The 21812-nt window shown below is 49.9% G+C and overlaps 1 protein-coding gene across 11 annotated transcripts in view; it reads left to right on the top strand.

The window, feature by feature from the left end:
- Smco4 (single-pass membrane protein with coiled-coil domains 4) overlaps nucleotides 1–21812 on the top strand; it is a 53797-nt gene that overhangs the window by 8785 nt on the left and 23200 nt on the right. For 3 of the 11 annotated variants that reach the window (XM_052189069.1, XM_052189066.1, XM_052189070.1), the window contains exon 2: nucleotides 611–672. The exons of 6 other annotated variants lie outside the window; for them this stretch is intronic. The gene's annotated coding sequence lies outside the window, so the exon portion shown is untranslated. Of the gene's footprint in view, nucleotides 1–141; nucleotides 181–610; nucleotides 673–11751; nucleotides 11823–21812 lie in introns of those variants that run through there. 2 more of the 11 variants (XM_052189067.1, XM_052189072.1) reach the window with 2 other exon arrangements.

Genomic DNA, 21812 nt, shown 5'->3' with positions numbered 1-21812 from the left:
CAGTTTGCCATGTACTGGGGTCTTTGGGAGACACTGGAGTCTTAACAGGTAGCCGGCAGGCTGATGGATGAGATGATTGGTACCCGAGTTTGACTCCTCTGGGCTGTCCCCACAGCCTGGGCCCTGGACTTTAGAGACTTTGGCTTACTGGAACATTTCAATCTTCTGCTGCTGAAAGAGGTTTGGAGTAGGGGTGGCGGGGGCAGAGGGGTGGGAAAGGGACTCTAGAGCCCAGATTTTTTGCAACCCAGTTCCTGCTCAGTCTTCATCAAGTGGGAGGGCTAAGTCTATTATATCCTAGTACTAGAGCAAAGTTAGTTCTCTTTCTGGCCTCAGTTTCCTCACTGGGGATCCGGGCTTACCTAGGTCGTAAGTTGCAGGGTCATTGAGGATTCTCTGTGTTCGTTCATAGAGCTTTGACATCTCCCCAGCAGGTACTCAGTGACCGAAGCCACTTCTTCTGTGTGTAGACTCCTTTCTTAGCAACGGTTTTAAAATCTTAATTGTGTGTGTATGCGTGTGCATGCGTGGGTCCCATGGTGCTTGCGTGGAGCTAAGAGTAAAACTGTGTGGAGTTGGTTTTCTCTTTCCATCTTTGTATTGGTTTCAGGAATCGAAACTCAGGATGTCAGGCTTGTGTGGCCAGCGCCTCTACCTCCTGAGCCATCTCAAGTAAGTGCCCAGTAAATGCTTTTAAGTGAATGAGTGTACATTTGGTTGGTTCCATATGAAAATATATACGGCCTGCTAGCATTGAAAGGGCTAGGACTGAAGATGTCTGCCGAGAGGCAGATGGGAGCAGCGAGGGGTGCAGGTGGGAGGGTGTCTGTGAGACTTGGCAGGAGAGGAACGCAGGCATCTCTCTGCAACCCATCGGTTACCAGCAAACAACTCCTCTGTGTACATCAGTGCCCCAGGTGCAAGGGCCTTTTCACTTTCGTTTAGAGAGACTGGGTGTTGGAAGGCCCAGAACAAGCTCTCTAGTTTGTTTTGAGGTGACTGGTAGAACCTCTGAATGGTGACGAGTCTCATGTCACACAGCTGGCCAGACTGAGACTGAGTAGGGACTTTCCACATCTTCTGCTTGCGTCCACATGTTACCTGTTTCCAGATGTAGACGGTATTGGCTGTGTCATTTATTGCCCGAGGCTCTAGTGCTCTGGGTCTACTTGTGCCTTGAGGTTACTGAAGTCCCAGGGAGAAAATTGTCCCTGGTGTTGGAATTCCAGCTCATATCTGCCTGATTATCACACTCACACTTCCACCAGCAGTCCCCAGTCAGCCACCATGTCCGTAATGTTTGCACCACTCTGTGTGTGCATGTGCACGCGTGCAGACAGGTTCATGCAAAGCCCCTCATTTGTTTGCTGATTTTTATCCCCCCCAACCGGATATCTGAGGCCTGCAGGGTGAATGTGGAGAAGGCGGTACCTAAGGCCAGCATTCCACCGTGCAGCTAGTGTCTCCATGGGAAAATGACAGCCCTGCTGAAGGTCCTGCTTAGTGTGTGGGCCTGTGAGGTCCTAGTGTTCCCTGCACAGATGGAGAGGTCCTCTGGAGGAGGCAGAGTTTCAGTCACAGAGACTGTGACATGACTGCACGTGCATGATAGTTAATGCTACAGGAGGAATAAGATGGTGTACACCTTTAAGCCCAGCACTCCAGAGGTAGAGGCGGGTGTTCTCTGAGTTCAAGGTCAGCCTTGTTTCTAGTCTACTGTGTGAGTTTCTGGACAGCCAGAAACCTATCTCCCTCCCCCACCCACAGCCTTAGACCTAAACGGAATAATAGTGGCCTGCGGCTCGAGAGAGACTTGAGAGCAAAGTGCAGGAGGTGTCAAAGGTATTGCCCTAAATAATAGTCTGCGGAATCAAGGCCTCCCCTTGGCGCGGGCTCCTCTGAACGAGCACAGATTAAAATGGCTAACCTGTAGAGAGAGAGCAGATTCACTCTGCTTTTCTTACACACTGCATTTGACAGATAAAGACACTGAGCCGCCCAGGGCAAGGTGCCTATTCAAGGTCACGGTATAACGGAAGGAGAGGCCAGCTGGATCCTGCCCTCGACCCACTGCAGTCTTTACTGAGACAGCCCTCAGGGAGGAAGGAGGTGGCTGCTTGTGGGAAGTGAGTGTTGTGAATCGGATGAATGAGTTCCTGGTCCAGTTCCTGACCTGTCTGTCTGTCTCTGAGGGGCATTAGAACATTAGCCTCGCCGCATGGACCCGCTTCCTGTTAGACAGATTGTGTTTCACCCAACACCCAGCAAGTTTTTACGGAGTCTTCACTGTGCTTGCCATAGGGAATCTAGAGCGCAGGAAGGAAGCCAAGGTCCTGGTCCTGCTGACGGCTGCCTAGGGGAATCTTGTAAGTGTGCTGGTGTCCTACAGCTGCTGTGACACGGCACCGTGGTGGTTGCTTAAGCAACATAGGTTTATTCCGCCTCAGTTCTCAGGCTCAGGGTATCTGCTCCTTGTTCCTTCTCCTGGCCTTTGTCATCTGCTGTCACCTGAGGTTCTCCCGGCCTCTCGGGTGTGAGGGTCTCCAGAGGCACAGAATGGGCAGTTAGTACGGGGTTAGTCTTGCCGTATGAGGGCTCTTCCTTAGAGCTAGAGACTGTGTGTGTGTGTGTGTGTACTGTGTATGGATGCACTTATGCACTTAGGTATTTTTGCCTATAGGGAGAAGTTAGATTTTTCTTCACCACAGATCCACGCTCTTCCTGACTCTCGCCTGCCCACCTCCCCTCACATACGCTATGTGCGCGAGGATGCGGCTTGGCTGGCATGTATGCGTGGACAGAGCTTGCAGGGTGTTGCACTGAGGGTTTGGTGGCCATACCCTCCCCTGCCCTACAGGCTACAGGAGGAAATTCCTTGTCAGTTAGACACAGCGCCTTCCCTTCAGCTCTGAGTTAAGTCCTCAGCACATACACAAACTGACCAGTCCATTTTAGAGCGGCGGGCACTGTCCTTAGAGTTCAGGTGGTCAGTGTCTCAGGCAGAAGTCGGAAATGCTGCACTCAGTGTGCAAATTCAGTTCAGCATCCAGATCTTTGCAAGCTGAAAAGCCAAGATGCAGCAAACTCCAGTCGTCTCCCTTGGTTAGTGGGCCGTGTTTAGCCTTGACCATCCAGGGATGTTCGTAGAGACCCGTGGAAAGAGCAGAAATGTCCTGTGTTCTTCGCTCATGAGCCTAGGACCGTCTCACTTTGTAACTCATATAGTTTTTATAAAACAAACAAAACAAACAACCAGTTTGTGTCATTAAAAAGAAGAGCCTGAGGTGAGGTTTGGCTTGGCCTGCTTGAGGCCTGTGGGGTCAGTTTGTGTATGTGCTGAGGACTTAACTCAGAGCTGAAGGGAAGGCGCTGTGTCTAACTGACAAGGAATTTCCTCCTGTAGCCTCGGAAGGAAAGGGCGGCCTGGCGCTGTGTGAGGAAGGCCCCTGAGCGGTGGGCTGTGGCTGGGCCTGCTTCCTGCACTCACAGAGGGGGCTCCCCGTGTTTGGAGGCTATCTGCATGGTGCTTCTGCCCAGGCCCCTGTGGAGAACATGGTTTTAGAGGATAATTACGTATAAGTGGGGATGGAAATAGAATTGCCTGTGTCGGGAGCAGCTGCCTTTGGGGAGATACACACTCATTCCCCAACTCCCTCCGGAGCACAGCACTCTAAAGAGTCAACGTTGTCGACTACCCATGCGCGCTGTGAGAGGGTTATTTTGGGGTGTGTTCTCCTAGCATATCCAGAGGGCTTTCGTAGAACTGCTTTTTTAAAACGCATTATTTCTCTGCTAGAGGCACTCAGGAAACTAGACTTGGCGGTGTCCTGTAGATGCTACTGGGCCAGTGTTGTTTCTGTGTTATGTATACAGTGAGGACCCTTGTCTCAGCACCAGATGATGATTCATTGTGCCTCTGAATCAGCTCCGGATGGCTCCTGGTTCTGTCCTGAGCTCCTAGTAAATAAGTAACTTTTGTTGGCCAAGATAGGATTGGGAGCGGGCTCTAATATGCTTGTGGGGCTTAGTGCATGCTGTGAGATCAGAGATCAGGGTCCCAGCTTCGGGCTGAAGGACTGACGTCTGCCCTCATTCCTGCTGCTCTGGGGAAGCCACTTGCTGCTCTGCCTTGGAGACATTGTTGGGGGCTACTTGCCAGAGCATGGGTGACGCGGGGACACCACCCTGCCATGGGTGACAGCACAGAACTTAATCCTGGAGCTCAGTGCACGACTGGCAGACAGCTTCCCCATAGAGCCTCTCCCAAGCTTACCGCTTTTATAGTTTTCTCACCTTTAACCTGCAGGACATGAAGAGACTAGAGTGGTCCTCTCTGTTCCGAGTGGTCCTCTCTGTTCCTCGTGCTCCTCTCTCCTGACTGGGCAAGCCCTGGGCCTCCTCACCTAAGTGGGAACCCATTGACACCTATACATTCAGACTCCTTAGAAGTCAGCGTCTCTCCTCCATGCTGTCCCCTGCTGTCCGGCCTCCCAGGCAGGGAGGGAGGCCAGGTCACAGGTCAGGAGGCCTTGGCTGAGCCTCCACTCTGCCCCTGGGCGCAGGGGCATCAGTTGCTCAGCTGGGCCCTGCGTTCTCCCAGATTGCACTCGCGCTCTGTACCTGCCTTCAGCAAAGGCCCCTTACTCCTGGGGATTGTTTTCGTAAAACAAGTACGGGAAAGAAAAAAGGGTCATGACTACAAGATTGTATACATATTACATTGTAAATTTTTTTTAAGAAATAGTATTTACATGGAGAAATACTAAAAAGTTATTTCCCCAGTTATCTCTGTATTTTGTCTTCTTGGAAGTTTTCATCTTTATTTTCTTTTTGAGGCAGGGTCTCGTGTATGCCAGGCTGGTCTCACACTTCCTGTGTAGCTGAAGTTGACTTCCATCTTCTGTTCCTCCTGCCTCCTCCTACCAAGGGCAGGCCTTACAGGGTGTGCTATCATGTTGTGCATGCTGGGCCGCACTCTACCAACCAACACACATCTCAGGCCCAGACAGGGTTTCTTCTGTACACGGTAAAAACATCAGCGCTAATAATAATTTACTACTTACTAGAGAATTCAGCAGGTACCAGACATTGTCTGACAAGCCTTAAAATATCTTATGGAATCCTACTACTAACATTATTTATAAAAATATAAACCTTAACTTATTTTTATTATTGTGATAAAGTATAAATAGCATGAAACTCATCCTTTTAAACTTTTTTTTTTTTGCAAACAGTCCAGCCTGGCCTTGAACTTTTGATTCTCTAAGGTAGGTGTATCCCACTAGCAGCCGTTTATTTACTTTCTTTATCTCTCTGTGTGTACACGGCTGTGAGAGTCCCTGGGACTAAGGCTATAGGTGCTTGTCTGCTGCCTGATACAAGGCTGAGAACTAAATTTAAGTCCTCTGGCAGAGCAGGGAGTGCTCTTAACCACTGAGCCATCTCTCCTTCCTGGGTGCTCCGGGCTGTGGCTGTGGAGCCCCCGAGTCCTGTGCTTGCCCAGACTGGCTCTGCAGAGCCATTCGCTTGTGTGTTTCTCTTGAGGCTTCCAGCATTGGGGTAGCAGGTCAGGCTGTGCTGGTCAGCCTGGCTGTGTGGGGGTGAAGCTGGTGATCACTGTATTTCTGCTGTGGCCGAGAAGGTGGAAATGTGTAGGCTGCCCACCAGGATGCTGTTTGCACAATGATCTAGCAGGCAGAGGGGCCTGGGGCATCAGGTGACTGCCGTGTGTAGAGATGTGAACCTAGTAAGTGGGTGACCAGAGAGCAAGCGTTGAACTTGGCGTCTGCGCCTTAGTCCTCTTGCTTGGGCTCTTTTCTTCTCTCCCAACCTTATCTTTATCTTTAGATAAATATCTCAAAATCTCCCCATAGCCCAGGAGATGAGGAGTCAGGAGGTGAGAAGGAAGCTGGCTGGGAAGGGTGCTCGGCCCAGAGGCAGAGGTGGGCGGTAGATCAGAAGGGTTGGGAAAGTGAGGTGCTGGCCTCCCTCTGCGCTGCCTTGGCGGGCTCCTCCTACCCTTGCTTCGCTAGGGAGGTGAAGCATTCTTCTGTGCACCCGCCCGCGTTGTGCACCTTGTGCTCAAGGCTGCTGTTTACTTCCTCAGACCCACTCTGCAAGACTCACCTTCCTCTGTTGACTGAATTGTCGTTTAGATCCATCCCTGCAGCCTTGTATGCTTGGCAGTTGTAGTATACGGTGCCTTACTCTGGCTACCTGTCTTGTTTCAAGCCCAATCCTGCTTTGTTCTCTAACAGCCTTTGAGTGTCTGGGAGCTGTGCTGTTTCTCTCTCTCTCTCTCCCTCTGTCTCTCTGTCTGTCTGTCTCTGTCTGTCTCTGTCTCTGTCTCCCCTCTCCCCGTGTGTCCGTGTGTTCACCTTGGTAGACTCTCTGTGTGCAAGACAGTGAAGATCAAGCGGAGAGAAGACAAGCTAGCTCTCATAGCAGCCTTGGTTTTGTGAGGGAAATCCTAGTTAGGAGGGCTGAGCGTCGGTAGCATGAGCAGGCACTGCAGAAGAATGATGACCCCTGGTCATCATCGATGAAATATGTGCGGGGGTCAAAGGGCACGAGGAATTGACAGCCTCTGCCCCTCTGCTTCTCAGCAACTCTCCGCTTCAGCAGTTTGTAGCTGAGTGCCTGTCTCAGCACCTTGAGCTGACTTTGGAGTCATCTCTTCTGTATGCTTTATGTGACACAGGGGACAGTCTCTGTACAAGCTCTGCTGAAGTCACCTCATCTCACCATCCACTGGTTTCTGGTTTGAGACTGCTTTGCTGCTGGAAGACTAAGTAGGCCATGATACCTGTTTGGAACTGACTGTGGCTGTGCTCCATGGGTTCTTAATTTCCAGAAAAAATCCAGCCCGCCTCTTTGGCCCAGGAGACTGTCCGAAAGCACTCTGGTTGGTTTCAGGGTTTATTTATAGAGTGTGAAGATGCTGGAGTAGGAGACACTGTGACCCTCCGGGCCTTCTGGGGAGCAACCGCTAGAGGCCTTGGAACCCTTCAGGAAGTGGGGTGGTGGGCGGGGTCTTCCTCCTCTACTTTGCTGAGTTTTCTGAGGATCCTCTGTCCTCGTGGATTTCCCCATGCACTAACTGGGTGAGATCTTCTCCGGAGAAGTCGAATTTATTTGGTAGGGACTTACCGTGCTAAGTCAGTGGCTGCAGCTGTTGGTTGTTGCTTTGCTACGTGCTGAGCTTTTCCTGGGGTTTCTCTCACAACCGCCCACCCCCAACCCCCCAGCCATCTTGGAAGGCGAGGGCTTTCTCCTTTCCGTGGAGGAATGACTGGGGATCGAAGTGGAGCAGTCATTGGCTCACATTCTGTGTGGAAACAGGGGAGTCGAGGACCCACACAGGCCTGCTAGTCAGAGGCTAGCTTCTTTTTTTTTTTTTTTTTAATAACAGTTTTGAGCTTGGAAGGCCGGTACCCGGTGTGGGATGTCTACTTGGCTGAGGCATTGTGGCCTGTTTTGACCTTCCTTGAAGGAAGGGTGGCTCTGGGTACCGGGGACCTGCTGGCAGGTCCTGCTGGCTGGAGGTAGTGTGAGGTCCCGACGCCTTGTCACACACGGTTCCTTGACTTTTCTCTTGCTTTGGTATTTTGCCTGGTGCACGACCCTGAAGCCCCTGAGTGTGGCGGTGAGGGTTAAGACCAACACACGCACGCGCACACACACACACACACACACACGCACACACACACACACACGCACACACACACTGTTCAGATGTGATGTCATTGCTCCCCGCTAGCCCGGTGTGTGCTCCAGCTGTTAACAAGCATTCCTCAGAGCCACTACCATCTGTCCCCAGTTTACGAATGCATTTCTTGGTAAGTCGGAACTTAAACGGCCTGCTTTCTTTATGTCGTGGTTTCTTCTAAAAGAGTTTTTAGGTTCAGTACACAGCAAGTCAGCTATGAGCAGCTACTACTAACTTGAAACAGAAGCAAAGTAACAGCCGTAACAAACAAAACTGAGCAAAGCAAACAAACAAAACAAAACAAAACAACTCCTAAAACAAAACAAAGCAAAACTGAGGAGATGTCTGTTTTAAGCCGACTTGAGTTGTCGGTGGGAAGCTGCCTGGGTCTGTTGGTAGCAGCAAGGGTCTCCGTCAGGGGCAGCACCCCTCTGACCCCCACAGCATTTCCTGGCTTTGTGACCAGGGGCTGGCTGTATACCTTTGCTTTATTTATCCTAAAGATTTCCAATGATAACATGCACAAGAAGCAGTGGTTAGATACAAGTGGGACTGTGTGGCTGAGTCACAGGACTCGTGGGTTGCCATTTGTCTGTAGTCTTCCACTGTCTTACAAAAGTCACCGATCTTTCTATCTTAGCTGAGACATGAGGCCTTCTCCTTTCCCAACTGAGAGCGGGAGGAATCTGCTGCAGACTTCTGCCGTGAGATGTCTGTGGAGAACCCTGACTTCAGGACCAGCTGTAGGATGATAGGAAACTGTGGGAGTCACACGGGTGAATGAAGGGACAGGGGAGAAATACATAATGATTTTTATTTTAAACAGTTATGGGTGTTTTGCCTGCATGTATGTCTGTGCATCATGGGTGCAGGATGTGCAGAAGCCAGGATCCCCCGGAACTGGGTTATAGACTAAGCTGCCAAGTGTGTGTTAGGACTCGAACCCAGGTCCTCCAGGAGTGTAGCCATTGCTGAGCCATCTTGCAGGCCTCTGTTTATTTATTCTTTGACACAGGTTCTTACTTTGTAGCTCAGGTTGGCCTTGAACTCACGATGATCCTCCTGTCTCAGTCTCCCGAGTGCCAGGATTACAGACCTGATTACATGCCAGGCCAAACAGCATTTTAGAAATAGTGTTTTAAACGTGCATGCTGGCCACCTGCACTTTGAACAGTCATTTACTAAGTGGTCGTCATGAGCTCACTTTAAAAGCTCCCTGGCCTCCGCTCCGATTCCTCCCACACAGCTAGTAAGTAGGTTTATTCGTACACTTCCTGCCATCGAGTGAGAGCCTCCTCCCCCCACTCACCTTCCTTTCGTCTCTATTGTTTATAAATGTTAGTTCAGGGAGCCGAGAAACCAGCGTGTAGTGTTTAGTCTTCGAGGCTCCAGGACTGTATACATTTGCCGTGTGGTCACCTTAATTCAAGGAGCTCGCAATCCAGAGGGCGGAGAGGCTTCAGGTCCTGATTATGCTCACAAGCCGAGAGGCACACTGGGGTTCTTGCCCAGAGGTTGGGCCCCGTGGGCATGGCAGTGGCAGTGGAGTCGCATTCACTGTGAAGGAGGCCGTCGGCAGGCGTGGGCTTCTGTGGAGACAATTGCAGCAGATGAAGGGCTGTGTGTCTCAGTATAAAACAGTCCCTCGTTTGACCCAGAAACTTCTGTTACCCACCTGTGCCCAGCAGCTGCCCAGCTGATGCGTGGGTCTGTCTGGGAAAACTCCTTACAGCTGAAATAACAGCCAGAGAAACATTCAGGTCAGTTTGTGGAATGGTGTTTCCACAAGGGACCAGAAAGACGCTGCTCTTGCCTTATGAATAAGGAAAGCGGGGGAAAAATGGTGGGGTCTGGAACTACCACCTCAAGCATGTCAATGTGGACTGCGCGTGTGTGTGCGTGCGTGCGTGCATGCATGCGTCTGTGTGTGTGTTTGTGTGCACATGCACGCATGTGTGGGCTTGAGGAGGTAACAGTGGCACATGCTGAGAATTAGGCAACGATAGGCAGTTTCTCCCTTGAAGTTTAGTTGCAATAGTATCTCTTCCGCATGCTGGGAAGCAACATAGTGTCTGTGCAGTAAAGCTTAGGGGTTAGGTTTGCAAACTTTCAGCCAGTCTAAGACTCTGAACGCAGTATATGATTTGGGTGAGTACTTTACTACTGTCTTTTCTTTCCCCGTGTGTGTGTGTGTGTGTGTGTGTGTGTGTGTGTATGTGTGTGTGTGTGTGTGTGTGCGTGTGTGCATGTGAGTGTTCATAAATCTGGAAGCCTGAGATTGATGGTGGGAGCCATTCCCGATCATCTTGAACTGTGTTCATGAGGCAGGTCTCTCTGACACGGCTGCTCTTGCTGGCCGCCTTGCTGGCCAGCCTGTGCACGGTCACACCCACCTGGCATTTACTCAGGCTCCACAGATCCTAACTCTGGTCCCATTTGGTGGCAGGAGATGTAACCACTGAGCCATCTCCTCCGGTTCCCTGTCAGGTCCTCAGGGAACTCCATTTCTCCAGATCATGGTGGTGGTTAGACAAAAGCCAGCATTCTTCTGGGACTTGTAAAGTCCCCTCTACCAAACGAACCATTTCCCCTACCATTGTCAGAGGGGACAGATGTCTATCTGTGGAGGTGATGATTGTTAGCATACCAAAGGCGTCCTGGCCGCAGGCTCCCTTAGAAGCTGTGGCACTTTTCAAAGGCCTTGCTGACGTCCTGAGTCTTCTCAGCTCTGCTAACTAACTCATCATCCCTGAACCTTTCTAGCTCACGGCTTCTGTCCTCAGCTCCTCATTCTCCTTGTGGCCCTCCTGGTTGGGCTGTGCGCCCACCCTCCGGGCCCGCCCTCCGGGGCGTGTCTTCATCTTGTCCCACCCCTCTGCTCTGCCCCTGCTTCTCTCCTGGCCAGGCCCAGTCTGCTGGCCATGCGCAGTCCACACTTTCTCTCCCTGCTCTGGACTTTTCTCTGGCTGCTCTCACCCTCCGATCCACAGTAACCTTCCCCCAGCACGTCCTGGAGTGCCCATGCCTCCTGTTGACATACCCTTTTTGCACCTTTTCTGTGACACAAGGTGTTGTCCATCTGCTGTGGGCCTGCTTGTCCCTGCCAGTGTCTTGCTTTTTTTGAGATTGAGTGGCTTGGCACCAGCCGCAGCGCTGTGGGGGTCCCCTCTCTAGAAAGGACTTGTAGCTACTTTGTCACAGGTTGGCCCTCATCCCCCTTCTCTTTTCTTGCCTCAGTTTAACTCCACAGTATCTTTCTCTTTTCTCGGCTATGTGGAGGGAGGCACCTCTTGTACGCGCTTTCTGCTGACGTGTTCTGATGCTTGGCTGGCCTCGTGTGTTTGTGTCAAGTCTCAGCTTGGCGGAGTTTACAAGTGAGGGCGAGCCCACGGCCGTGCTGTCGGCTTTTCCATCTTGCCTCTTTCCCCTGTGCCTCCTTGGAGGAGCCCCTGATTAGGATTTTGTGATCTGCAGTCTATTGCTCTCTTCTGTGGTTGCGCCTGGGCCTCCAGTTGGAAAGAGCTTGCAGAGTCAGTCTTGTGTGATCTTCTCCTTTATATGCGTTTCTCTGTCAGCCCGCGCGTCTGCAGAGTCGGTCTCTGGCCCGTCGTCGGTATTTCAGGCTTATCTCCGGCTCTGCTGGACAGGAATGCACAATGAATTAATTGAGTTGTTTTCACCCCGCTTACTGCCTCACTGAACACCTGCATGGTGGATGCTGCCAACTCCCCTGCCTGCTACCTGATTGGCCAGCTCTCCCTGCCGCGTTAGTTTCTTGCTTATATCAGAAATGTCAGCCTTGTCTTTGAAGTCACTCGACCGTGTTGCTTTTCATTTAAAGACGCACAGCATGCTCTTTGGTGCCATCCCTGTGTCCCCACCATGCTGTCGGCTCTAGGATCACTGGTGACCACAGCCCTGTGACAGCTGCTGAGGGCTACAGATGCAGGTGCGACTGTGCGCCATGCTGGTTTCCAGCCCTGCTCTTCCTTCCTGTGGCCTCTGTCTGACCCTGTCTTACCTAATCTGCTGTCGCTGCTCCAGGTGTGACCTCTGAAGAGATGCGGCAGATGTGGCTTTAAAGACTGAAGATGCATCTTGATCAATAGTTGGGGTTCGTATTATTCCACAGGCAAATGTGGTTTTACCAAGAACGAGAGAATGTGGACAAGGAATGAAGACCACAGATGTTGTCCTTGTCTGTGTCCTGTGCTGTCCCTTGTTGGTTTTCTTCTGTTGAAATGTCCCAGAGCCTGCTTTGTGGTTCCTGTAGTAGTTCTAGTTTTATTTTTTTCAGAGGCATCCTGTGGTGGTTTAAATCAGAATGGCCCTCATATTCTCATTTGTTTGGTTTCTTGGTCCCCAGTTAGTGGACCTCTTGGGGGAAGGACTAGAAGGTGTGGCATTGTTGGAGAGTGTGGCCTTCATGGAGGAGGTGTGTCCATGAGGGTGTGGTTTGAGGTTTCAAAAGACCAGGCCAGGCCCAGTTTCATCCTCCCTTTGCCTTTGGATCAGGGCGTAAGGTCTCAGCCACTGCCCAGCACCAGGCCTGCCTGGTGCCATGCTCCCACCATGATGACGATGATGGCCTAACCTCTGCAACCGGAAGCAAGCCCCCAGCTAAATGCTTCCTTTTAGAAGTTGCCTTGGCCACGGTATCTCTTCACAGCAATAGAACAGTAACTGGGAGACCTCCACTCTTTCTTCCATAACGGCTACACTGGGTTACACTCCTGCTAGCAGTAAATGGGGTTCTTATCTTGCCTCAGTTGAAAAAATTCAGAGAGATCGCTCCACATGTGTTCATGGAGGTGAGATTTTGCAAGGCCTCACAAGGATTGCCCTGGTGAGGCTCTTGATTCTGGGTGCAGGAAGGAAGTTTGGAGTTGGTTGGCCGGCTGGGGTCCTGACTCATCCCCCTGTGCCATAGGCAAATTAAGGAAGGCCTGAAGTTAGTGTGTACCACTGGGACTGCCAGGAGAGAGTGGGTGGGAGTCTCTGGGAATGCTGCAAGTGCTCTTCAGATGATGGCCATCTTTATCTACGGTTGTGAGGAGGGAACAGGCTCTATCTGGAGAGATGCAAAAGCCAGAGACCTAGGGACGGCATTAGCCATCCACCATTAGCCACCCACCACGGCCAAGGTTAGTCCTTGGAGAAAAAGGTTTCTAGACTTCTAGAAGCCTCCATAGTCCTGTGACATCGCGAAGGACTATCTGTAAGACACTGTACCTGGCACAGCCGGTTCTCCAGAGTGATGAAGTCAAATGAAAAGCCAGACAGGTCTCAGTTAAGGGAGCAGGGAGTCAGGCATGGAGGCACATACCTGTTTGCCTGTCACCTGGGAGACCGAGGCAGGAGGATTCAGAGATCAAGGTTGGCCTGGTTCTATACTTACAAAAGGAGGGAGAAACCCAAGAAAGGAAGAGGAGGGGCCAAGAGCCTTGCTTGGTCTCTCTTCCCAAGGAGCTCAGCTCTTACAGCCTGCCCACCACAGTTAGGCAGATACACACACCCCTCGCTCCCTCCCCACATACACATACACTCCCCCCCCACACACAAGCATATACACACACACATGCAAACACATAGACACATTCACCCATATTCACCCCTCCTCTTCCCCTACTGTTCTCACAGATCCTGCAGCTTACTCAGGCCTAAGGAAGGTTCCCTTGGTCCGTGGTGAGGGGAGGGGTGAAGGTGACAGGGTGGAGTCTACTTGCATGGGCAAAGACATAGTTTTGCCTTGTCTAAGGTCTGCCACACTGGTGGAGTGGGCGGTCTCATTCTGGGATATTGTTGTTCGCAGCTGAGTCCACTGAGCCTTTCCTCTCACCTCGTTTGTGCCAGACCTCCCAGCTGCTGTCTTGTGGAAGGCTAAGTGGTTACCATCACTGCTTTATGGTTAGTGCCTACCTGTTGGATCTGGTAAAGGAGGACTTCAGTGGGGACTTCAAGGGTTATCAGGAAGGGTATGGCTTTCGCTACTTCTTCTCTTTCAGCTATATCCTTTCTTTTTGCCCCAGCTGAACATAGTTTTTTCGTCTGTGACTTACACACACAAGGGTTGTAGACAGTAAGCACTGTGGCCTTTAGTGACTCCCTGGGCTTGCCTTTCTTTTAGTGACTACAGCAGGAGATGAGGGGCATTTCAACTTTCACGATTATTTTATTAACTGCCTGGCACTAATGAATCCACTGTCCTGAATATCATTAATTTTCTAAACAAATTGTGCTGTGAGCACAGTTAATCTTTCAAGTTGTAATCCCGGAGTTGCTTGACCTGACCTGTGTATTTGTAGGAAGTGAATGAGTGGCTCTTGATGAATTGTGGCCTTTTGTGAGCGTAAAGAGGGTGTTTTTCTGGTTAATTATGTCCTGGGGAGCAGAGAGTGCCATCTCTAAGTCAGACAGGGTGCTCTCCATGTCTCTGTAACAAGGATAATGGCGCTAAGATTTCAGAAGAATTGCATGTGGATCTGGCTTTGGGGTTAAATGGGTTTGGTTTGAGTGCTGGCCTGACTGCTTACTCAAGTGCATTGTTCTGGGTGTCATTGTGTCACTAGCACAGTGGGAATGGCTGATGATGACAGGAACTGACATAGGATGGGGGATGGGTAAGTCAGTGTTCCCAAAGCCCTCGCCAACGTCAGCCCAGGTTTACAAAACCACTGCTACCCTTGAGTCTCACCTTCTAAGTCAGCCTCACTGCGTGCAGAGCCACTGTTACCCTTGAGCGGTAACAGTGCAGCAGTGCTTAACAGTTGTAACCCCTGCTGTAAAAATGGTGGCTTCAGGAGCAACATAAGGTTGCGACTGTAGAAACTGCATCTGAATGTGGTCTTTAGAACCCAATCAATTAGTTTTTGTGAGTCAGCCTCTTCCTGCTGGATACTGTGCAGGTGACAGAGTGTGGGGGAAGAACCTTCTTCTTCTGATCCCACAGGCTAACTTGCTCATCCTTCTTGGACCGCCCACTGATGGTAGCACCACTGCTGCAGACACTTGAGAGGGTCTTTCCGGTCCCTCACTAGTGCTCACCGAGTGAGTCCTGTGGGCTCCGCTGCTCTTGGTCACCCCGGCTTCAAACCAGCATCTCAAAACTTAGGTCACTGCACTTGTCACTAGATTCTGAAATCAGCTTTTCAAAGACACAGGAAGGAAGAGGTGTGATGGAAAGTGTTGGAGGTTCTGCACGCAGTGAGGCTGACTTAGATGGTGAGACTCAAGGGTAACAGTGGTTTTGTAAACCAGGGCTGACGTTGGCGAGGGCTTTGGGAGCACTGACTTACCCATCCCCAGCGACAGCACAGAGGACGGTGCTGTTAGGGTTGCCAGTGTTGGACAGTTGGTAAAATCATCTCAGAACCTTAAGGCTGGCCCAGGGTCACTGGCAAAGCCACCGTTCTGGTGCAGGCTGTGTGTGCTTGTGAGTGTGTCCTGTGTGAATGCTGCTATTAAGTACCGATTGGAATGGCTCTGTGTGACAGAGCCCTGTGCATCCATACACACTTTTGAAAAGTTCAGATTGAGCAGAGCCTTCCTTCAGGGACTCTCGAAAGAGCCGTTCACGTCAAACAGTAGGAAGTCTGTAGTGATGAGGCCCCAGATGTATCTATACAGATGAGGCCCCGTGCCTCTGGTCTCTACCTGCTTCCTAGATTCTCCGCTATCTTTCTTAGCACTGTTGTTTTTTTATTTATTTTTTTAGTACCTAGATAAACTACCCTTTGAAGGACCTTGGGGCCTTTGCATCTGTACTGGTGACCTCCGACTTGGACCTCTTTGTGACTTGCCACCATTACAATTTGGCTTAAAACAGCCATAAAGAAAGTTCCCTGCTCACTTACTGTCTGTCTGAAGGCACTGGGGCAAAAGCATGCCAAGGAAATACAAGAAATATTCCAGAGCTGAGGAAGGAGGGAACAGCTAAATAGATCATTTCTGTCGAAACAGTCTTTGATCATCTTCCTGCCTGGCTTTTCTTTATCTTGTTGACTCGGTCAAAGTCTTTTGGGTTTTATCCATTTGTTTACAGGCCTTTCAACACCTACCCTAACTGGATGCTGGCCCACACCCATTGGGCATGATTTCCACTTTGCTGGGCTCTGGGGAAAGTCTTAGACCTTAGCTCAAGAGAGCAGTTCGGATCTGGGGAGATGGCTCAGCTGGTAAAGTGTTTGCTATGTGGTCATGAGGACTTGAGTTTGGATTCTAGTACCAACATAAAAAAGGCAGATTTCTGTGGTACACTCTGGGTAAGACATAGGAGACCATGTATCAGAAAACAAGGTGTAGATTGACTGAGGAAGACACCTGAGATTTACCTGGCCTCTCATACACATGTATGTACACATGTGCACACACACACACACAGCCGTTTGCTCCTTAAGCCAGCAGGTAGTAATAGCTGGCAGCTCACATCTAGGTGATCCTGACACGGGAGTGAGTGGGGCCCGAGTGACGCCTGGCTAATGCCATCCTGTTGTCCAGGAAGCCAGTTATTTCTTTAACCTTTCCTGTCTTGGGTCTCTTGCTAGGCAGAGTGGCCTTGTGACGCAGGCTGCCTGGCACCACAAAGGCCACGTAGACTCAGGCCTTGGTCAAGGGCAGCTCTCTCAACTGGCATGTACGATCCTGGCCAAACCCATTCAAATTCCTTCTCTGTATCTAAGATTTTAGTGACTTTCAAAACCTTGACAGTTGGCCTTGGGGAGTCCTCTGGCCTACAATCAGGTTGACGGGGAAACCTAGATTCTGCTTTGGCCCTGAAGAAGAAGCAAAAGTGATAATCTCAGGCATGCTTCCGTTGCGCCAGACTGGGCTCACAGTGCCATCCTGCTATGACATCTCCGTCCGCCCTCCTACAAGAGGTAATGGAGCCCTCATTGTGAGAAGAAGAAATGGAGTCCCAGGAACCTTGAAGAAGTTGCCATTGTGTTCCATCAGTAGCCTTTGCGCGTTAGCAGAGAGCTGTTGTGAGCTGCTTCAGAGAGTTTGTCCCATGCACTCTAGGTTGGAGTAAGCAGATAGTTCCCAGGGGACATTCTTGCTCAGGAGGTCAGCCAGACCTGGCTCTGTGGAGCAATCCTTCATGCTGAAAATGTTCCCTCTCCATTCCTCCTCCCTCTTCCTCAGCAGTGGGTGCAGTGTGTGGAGCCTGGCTGCCGCCCACAGCCAAGCTCTGCCACAGAGGCCGGTGTCCTCTCCTCACTGTCTGTCCTTCCCATTCGTCTCCTTTGGTTAGGTCTGTCTGTCTGTCTGTCTGTCTGTCTGTCTGCGTGTGTGTGCATACTGATCTACTCACCTATCCTTTGTCTGGCTTTGTTCTTGAAGCAGTGTCACTCTGAAGGCCAGGTTAGCCTCTAGCTCTCAGTGTTCCCACTGCCCGCCTCCTGAGAGCTGGCTTTGCAGCAGTGAGCTTTCTTGTCCACTGTGCTGCTCCTTGCTCACTCGCTCCTGTAATTTTGTTTCGCAGACATGCCTGAAATGCATCTTGATTTGGACATCTTGAGACAGTTGAAGCCCTGTGTTTTGTTGGCACGATTTCTTTCACTTTGCAGGATTTTATTTGGATACAGTCTGTTTTGCAAGACCTGGCTTTTCTTATTTCTTCCATCATTAAACTTTAATATTTCCCCCATTTCTGCTCTTTTATAGAAATTTATATTTCATTTTCTAGGGTGTAATAACGGGCCTTCGGTGCCCTGCAGTTTGACTTCCCGTCAGATCTGTTCTTAGAATCATGCATCTGTGGGCCACAACGCACCTTTGTTTTCTTCTCTAAGGCGTCTGCCAGTGGCAGTGCGGGAGTTAGCACTCCTCTGTTGCTTGCCTCTGGGAAGATCAGTGGTGAGTGTCCCCCCCTCCCCGCCCCGCCCCCCCCCCATCCCGCCCCCAGTGTCAGCCTCTGTTCTTCCATTCCCCAACCTTTACAGCACCGGACTGTTTGGTTTTAGGACTCTTCTACCTAAGTCTCAGAGATTGCTGAGATTTTCTTGAACAATGTGTGTGTGTATGTGTGTGTGTGTGTGTGTGTGTGTGTGTGTGTGAGAGAGAGAGAGAGAGAGAGAGAGAGAGAGAGAGAGAATGAATATATATGGCAGGGGTCTCTGTATTGAGAATGCCTGAGGATAACCTTGGCTATTGATCGTCAGGTTCCTGCTAACCTTTAGTTTAAGATCGTCTGTCATTGGCCCGGACTTGGCCATGGCGGTCGGGCTGCCCCACCCGCAGGCCTCCAGGGATCAGCTCGTCTGCCACTCAGTCTTGCACTGTACCCAGCTTTGTACTTGAGTTCTGAGAATCCAAGCCAGCCCTTCTGTTTTCAAGGGTTCTCCCCGACTAAGCCATCTGAGGACCTCTGGTTTATACAGACCATTCTAGAAACACTTATGTATTAGAATTTGAAGTGATTTAGAATATTGATTAAGTTAAGTTTAAAAACAAGCAAATTTCATAATATCAAGACATCCACTGTGTAGTTTTGCATGGGTGGTACGCATGTTTGCACATCTGTGTCTATTCATGGTCATACTTGCATGTGTGTTGTACGTGTATGTTGTATGTGTATGAACAGGCATGCACGTAGAGGCTTGAAGTTGATGGTGGGTATTTGCCTCCATCTTGCTCCACTATGTTCACTCAGGCAGAATGTCGTACTGCAGCTCACCAGTCCCAGCGAGCCCAGCCAGCTTGCCAGTCTTCGCTTTATCAGGGCTGGGATCTCAGGATCATGGCTGACAAGCTTCGTGTGGGCTTTTGGGATGGAAACTCCTGTTCTTGTGCTTGTGTGGCAAGAGTTTTATTCCGCAAGGTGGCTCTCCAGCCTGATGTCACATTCCTAAAGCAATAACTGTTTCCAGCACAGAGCACTTAGTACAAGGAGTGGCTTTGTTTACTTCCCTGGAATCTGTGGTGGTCGCAAGGCTTCTGTGTTCATCCTGCTTCAGGGTCGCCTGACGACCGACTGTTTGTGGGGTGGCGCTTCTTCTCAGCTGCCAGCCTGACACACTGGGGAGAGAGGACCTCAGCTGAGAAATTATCCCCATCAGATTGCACGGTGGGCATGTCTGTGGAGAACTGCCTTGATTAAGGATTGCTGTGGGAGGGCCCGGCCCACTGTGGGCAGCACCATGCCCAGGCACGTGGGCCTGGGCTATGTAAGAAAGTAAGATGTCGACCTCCTCCTGCTGCTCCACCACCCCCTCCATCACCACCTTCTCTTCTTCATGGTAAAGGCTAATAGCTGGGTTTGGATGAAACACTTAGTATGGTATGCCAGGGCTCCGGGAGCCTTTTTTTTTTTCTTTTTTCTTTTTTCTTTTGGTCATACCACCAGGTGTTAAGCACAGAAGGATTTGGGAATGCTCAAATAGGTTGTTAGTTCACGAATGTATGTGGTTTTTGTTTTGTAAAACTTTGGTGGCGTAAGAAAGCTGTGGAATGAAACATATCTCAAGCTGTGTGCACAACTAACCTGTGAAACTTGTTTTGATGGCATGGCTCATAGGATTAGGGTCCTTAGGATGTTCTTCAGGTAGTAATCATGGACCCTGGATTTTCTCTTGAATCCCTGCATCTGGAGTCACAGGTAGTTGTGAACCTGATGTGGGTGCTGGGAACTGAACTCAGTCCTCTGGAGGAAGTCTTTCCGGCTCTGGCCTTTCCTTTTTACCAGATGGTAAAATTGACTGCTCGTGTTTGTTCTTGCTTCACCCCGTGTGTTTAGCCACCTCTAAGTTCTATACACCGTGAAGTGTGTGTGTGTGGGGGGGTGAGTTGGAGACACCAACACACACTGGCCAGTCACTGAGACTGCAGACTGTCCGAGACTGCAGACACTGAGACTGTCTGGGGATTGCTTTGAGGGAGGTGTACCACACTAGCTATCTGTTCTCGGCTGCCCTGCCTCTGAAGCTCTGGCTTGCCCGTAGGCCCCTCTCCTGATCCTGCTGCTGCCATGCTTGTGATCCAGATAAGGACCCAGGCTGAGCCAGCCTCCAGGGCAGCATGTTGAATTTGACTTTTTGGCATGTGAGACAGTATAGGTGATCTACTCATTGACTGGTCAGTCAAAATATTCATAATTTCGCTTAGGAAAACCTGGACTCTAGGGTGCTCCCCTGCCCCTCTGAAGTCATGTAGCATGCGTGGCGTGTTCTGTGAACCTGGACTGGCCTCAGTCAGGAGGGAACCAGCAACTCTTGGTTTCCCCTTCTTGTGAGGAAATGCAGATCAGAAAGACACATCTTCCTGTCTGGTTTGGTCCAGTGCTGCCTACACTTCGGGGTAGGGGGTGACAGGGGGAAGGACAGTCTGTCATGTACAAAGCACAGGTGTTGTGCAGTGAAGTTGGCCGTGGCTGTTGTGACTGCACACCTGGCAGCAGGAGCCTTGTGAGAGTAACCTTGGACTGGGGATGGGTGAGGAGATTAGGGTGGCATTTACTGTTTCCTTCTGTGACGTAATCTACGGGGAAATTAAACATTTACATTACATTTACTGGTGCTTTCTGTCCTTGGCATGTGGCCGCAGACTTTGGCAGACCTAACTCTGTGAATGAGTCTCTCTCCCCCACATTACAGGTCTGGTTAGATGCAGGCAAGGCCTAGTCTATCCTTTGCTACCTTGTTTCCAAAGCCTGAAACTTCCTCAGTTACAGTTTGCTTCCATTAGAGTCCCAAACATTAGGTTTTGAAAAACTGAGGGCTGGTGGTTCTCACAGCATGGTGGACCTTGGCTGATGATTTTCTTTTTCAGGTAGTGGCCTGAGATTGAATTAAGATGATAATTAGGGAATTTTGGACCTCTTGATTTTTAGTCTTTGTGGTTGAGTTAGATTTTGCAGAAATATCATGAATTGCTAATTTAAAAACCTTTCTTTTCTTTGTGAAAATGACTCAGGCTAATTATGGAAATTGAAAAAGTATAAGAAAGCATAATGCTAAGCATTATCAGGGACAATCGCTGACAACAGTTTGTGGTGTTTGCATGTATTTTGTATACATAATTAAGATCGTTGTGTGTAAATTTTGATCTCTGTTTTCTCTCCTGCATTGGCTGCAGCACACTACAGGGGTCTGCGTGGGTTTCTTGTAACTGCTGTGACTGTCTTCCCACTCGTCAGAGTGGCTCTAAACAGAGTGGCATGTACGGCTAGGGAGCAGAGAACCAGATCAAGGCGCAGCGTCTGGGCCTCAGCTGCCGAAGGGCTGCTTGTGGGCCCCTTGCTTCTGTCAGCTGTGACAGTCAAGACTCATCCAGATTATTGCTGTTTTTATTATTATTATTATTATTATTATTATTTGCAGCATTGGGATTTGAACCCATATCCTGGTTTCAAGCATGCTAGGCAAGCACTCTTTCTGAGCTGTGACCCCAGACTCCTTTTTTTAAAAACTGTGTTTCTGATATTGAGTAAGGCTCTCACTAAGTTACACAGACTTGGTTTACTCCCGTTCCCTGGCCTCTGTTGGCCTTGAGTCTGTTCTGGCTTGATCTCAAGGTTATTGATGATATCTGCAGAGTGCTAGTTCACAGAAGGTCCCATTACCACTTTCAGGTTGGGGCCTGCCATCCTCGGGGCTCTCGCTCAGGTCTGTAAGAAGGGCTCTGAGGCGGGACTGTGGGCTCCAAGCCCAGAGCTGCCTCACACAGGCCAGATCACCTTGGGCAAGAACCTTGATTCTCTGCCAGTCATTTTCTGATTGAGAAGTTGAAATGAAATACCTGCATGTCTGAGTTGGCATAGTGTGTGTGTGTGTGTTACACTACTTTACATGCTTAGTGTAGTGCCTAGCTCAATTAAGTATTAGCTGTTATTGCAGTTGTTTTTATTAAAAATTCTGCATAACATGATTTTTTATTTTAATAGCTTAATATTTTTTATGAGTCAACCACATTTATTTATCCAGTGATTTCCTTTTGTTGGCAAGAAGCCTTTCTGATTTTCACCTCACGCATAAGGCCGCCGTGGATATCCTTGACTGTCTAGTTTTGTTTTGTCTCAGGTCTGTTGTCTACTGTAGAATTTGGGAAATGGAATTGTGGTTTGAAAGGGTGTGTGCGATATTTTAGCTTTTTAATCAGTGTGGTGAGC

Source organism: Apodemus sylvaticus, chromosome 7, assembly GCF_947179515.1.
Source record: "Apodemus sylvaticus chromosome 7, mApoSyl1.1, whole genome shotgun sequence".
Taxonomy (NCBI): Eukaryota; Metazoa; Chordata; class Mammalia; order Rodentia; family Muridae; genus Apodemus; species Apodemus sylvaticus.
The sequence above is the reverse complement of the archived record's forward strand: the minus strand, read 5'-3'. Positions and strand labels throughout refer to the sequence as shown.